This window comes from Frankliniella occidentalis, unplaced genomic scaffold (genome assembly GCF_000697945.3).
Source record: "Frankliniella occidentalis isolate FOCC.00 unplaced genomic scaffold, Focc_3.1 Scaffold400, whole genome shotgun sequence".
In the NCBI taxonomy this organism is placed as follows: Eukaryota; Metazoa; Arthropoda; class Insecta; order Thysanoptera; family Thripidae; genus Frankliniella; species Frankliniella occidentalis.
The window spans coordinates 125,642-129,533 of NW_026267522.1; positions in this window are offsets into that span (position 1 = coordinate 125,642).

Here is a 3,892-nt window from a genome sequence, read left to right on the forward strand (position 1 = left end):
CGCAGAACCGCGGGAATCGGGTCCGCCACCAGAATCGTAAAATAAAATGTGTGACGCAGCCCTAATAATGTATAGGGCCTAATTCAATTACGCCTGGTCTTTCGGCGGTAAATTTGTGTTCTGAATCCGAATACGTCGAGAGATTTGACGGATTACATGTCTTACTGGCCATTCTGGCCAAAGAGTTCTCCATATGCAGTACCTAATAAAATAAAGTTTTCTTGGCTGATGTAGACGATTGTCTTCCAATTTGAAAATGTTTTTGGTTTTCGATTTTAGGTCGATTTTAAACTTATTTAAGATATACATTACACGGAATATCGATATTCGGCCATTTTGGGTCCGGTCCGTTTTCGTCACCTACACTTCTCTTATCGTCGATTTGAGAAAATTTCGCATCGACATGTTGCTGGTTCGGATTTTTAGGAGCCAAAGGGGTCGATGTTCTACCTACAACTGCAAATTTAGTGATTTGTGGGAAAAGTCTAAAATTGACCTAAACTTTGAATGGCTATATCTTCTAACGTATTAGAGCTACAGCGGAGGGACTTTGCAGGGATTTACCAGTGTGTTAAACTAACTTAACATGCCAAGTAGATCAAAATCGGCCGAAGGGTTACAAAACGGCAGCTGTTTTAGTTATATCGTGTTTTAATGAGAAAACACAAAAAAGAACAGCTTCGCGGCACGGGTTAACGTTGTCTCCCTCTAAACTGTTTAAGGACGATAAACTTTGAATTATTTGAAACAAGATATTGAGCGGTCCCGGTCGTTTTGGAAAATTGTGAACTGTAGTTTAGCAGGAAAGTGCTGTACCCGCTGGCTGATGAGGTCGGAGAATCCCTGCCAGCTGTTTCGAAAAAAAGTGGTTTTGGGAACAGGTCTAGCATACGCCCACCTTGACCTCGACCGACCCGGTCCCACTTGTCGAATGACTCGCTGGGCTGTTGTCCGTCTGAGCTAACTTCTGTATCGCAAAATTTCGAGATGTGGTAGCTGTCCAGTGGTTAAGCCGCCCAGTGCACGCGAGCATTCGAGAGCGCGCCCGCGCCCGGCCCGGCTCACGTCGCCCGAGCCGAGAGCAGGAAAGGCTGCATCGGGATGCGCGGGTCGCCGGCGTCGTCGGCGCGCCGCGCTCAGCGCTACCGTTCGAAAAGAGCGCTCTACCGCTCGCATCCAGGACCCGGGTAACCCGGGTAGACCCGCAGAACCGGGGACCCGGGTACCCGGTTCTGCGGTTCCATGTCGGGTACCCGGGTACCCGGGTAATACCCGCGGAACCGGCTCTACCCGCGGACCCGGGTATTTCCCGGGCGGGCGGGTACCCGGGTTACCCGGTTCTTCGGGTAAAAGTGAGAGCCCTATCGGCGACGCGCACGGAGCCGCGAAAAAGTCGGATAAGGGCAATTCCAGACAGGGGTGGTCCGTCAGTGACGGCATTTGTGAGCGACTGTGAGGAGGTGCAACGTATTGTTGCAATACGTCCCTAGAAGCGTCTTTGCAAAGACGCGTCCAGTCATGTGCTTCAACAACCCGTAGCACCTCTGAGTCGCTCAGACTATGACGGACATTTTTTACCATTTTTTCTGGAATTGCCCGAATCGCCCATAACGGAACGGGGATAAGTTGGAGGAGAATAACTCGTTTTGAGGCGTTTTAAAGCGTGCGGGTCGACACCTCCGGTCTCGCCAATGTTAGAACAATGCCAGGGGTGTTAAGGAAATTGTTTACACCAAGTCATAGCAAGGGCATTAAACCACTTGAAAGTTGCAAGCTTTCAGTGTTTTTTGTTTTTGTACTTGTCGTGCTTTTCTTAAGGCATTTATTGGCAGTGCTCCTCAGTGCGTTATACGCTTTAAACTATTTTAGCGGAGAACAAAGAAAAGAAAAATACATTTTGTTCCAAAGATCTACTTTGTAGAAACTGATTTTATTTCAACTTTTTGTGACAGTGTGGTCAAAATGCTGCGTAATCCGTTTGAGAGAGATTCCTGATTCTACAACAAGAGTGTAAAACAAGATGAAATATGAGACGCTACGGGTTGGCAGTGTCGCCGCGCATAGGAGTGACAGCAGACCAATATTTAAAGCAAAGGCGCTGAGGCCGGCCAGGATATGATAAAACGTCACTAAATATACGGCGTTACATCAAATAAAAAATAAATTCATTCACTTACAAACAAGACGTCAAGATTACGAGATACAAATGCTTATTACTGTACTGTTGTTTCTTTGCATAGTGACAAACGCACTTTATCTCGGCAAGATTTTAACCGAGGAAGTAGAGAAAAGAGCCAAATTTTTTGTGTTCTGCATTGATTCCTAAGTTTTAAACATAAATGTTTAGGCCGACATGCAAAAGAAATGTGTTCCTAAATTAAAATAGACAGGAAATTTGATTTTAGGAAAATACCAAAACTAAATATTGAATAATAGAAGGTTGTTAGAAATCAATAATTGTAAACAAAGGGGGAGCTAAGCAGCGTCGGGAAATAATGGTCTCCCCACTTCGGTATTTTAGTATTCTCATCAGATGGTTCACACGAATTCCTTATCGGTGAAAATAGAACAATGGTTTCGGTTCCATACTGTACGATAAGTAACACTACGCTCTATACTTCAATTCTCGAGGATAGACAATGAGAAACAGTAATAGCTCACACAGCCGTTCATTTCAGACTAGAGTTTAATTATATTATAACATTCACTTATTTCAAGAGTTGCAACACCCTTTGGCTTGCATCACAACAGTATCTACTTTTCTCATCTTATAGACACGTGGAGTTAATAACAGAGGTGGCACTGCCGAGCGGTCGTCAACTACGACTAAATTTGTAGAAACTTCACAAATGCAGTAGTCTAGCATAAAATCTGTGGTACAATTACTATCAGAGTACAGAATTTCTTTTGTGCGATAATAACACTACGACGTTTCTACAGTTGTTTTCCAAAAAGGTCAACGTACTACATTTTTAAAGAAGTAGTACGCATCAGTATATATAGTTCAGCTTGTCACAGCCAAGTTAAGTAGAGGAGTTGTTCAAAGAATGGATTCCGCATGTTGCAAAAATATCATTTATGCACCGGAAAAACAAAGGTGCCTTCTCCGACCTTTATAACGGATGTGTTTAGTTTAGTGCCCCCAGGAAAGGCACGACTTAGCACCTTTGTTTTACCGGTGTGGTTGTGTTGTACCAACCTTCGATGTTACTTTCTAACCGGGTATTGTCACAGGTCAACACCAAATGCGGGAATATTATTGTATTTGCCCCCTAAAAGTAGTGACGTCCAGCTGATTTTATTAATAACGAAAATGTTTCGTCAAAATAACAATTATTAGAGATTTAGTTACCCAATGAATCACTAACAGTTCGAATTTGCACTAAATTAATTCATTAATCACGCATCTATTGTAGAGGAAGCGAGGTTAATAGCGCAAGAGCTTGTGTCAAAAATATTGCTACACATTCTACCTTTTGCTTCCGAAACTTTCATCGGCTGAAATGAGCTAAAGTAGACACCTGGCTTTTCTGCAGGAGCCAGGTATAACTAGAAGTTTCGCGTTATTTTTATCGAGACATCGTCTTTTCGATTCATGCAGGACGAAATCTAATTCTGCTCTTAGAAGTACGTGGCGTCATTGACGGAAGGAAAGACAACGGTAGTCATTAGCTAAAAAATAAAATGTCAGGAACCCTGATTAGGAGACTGATGACTGCGCAGCGTTTTGAAAGTACAAAAAAAGGTCATTATACACAACAAGGACAACAGACCAACAGACATACAAAGAAACGTGTTTCATCAATCATTTCTTGGTAGAAGATAGAAGAATTGAATTCTTACATAGAAAGGAGTCAACACACTCGAGACCACAACACAACACAGTAGTTAG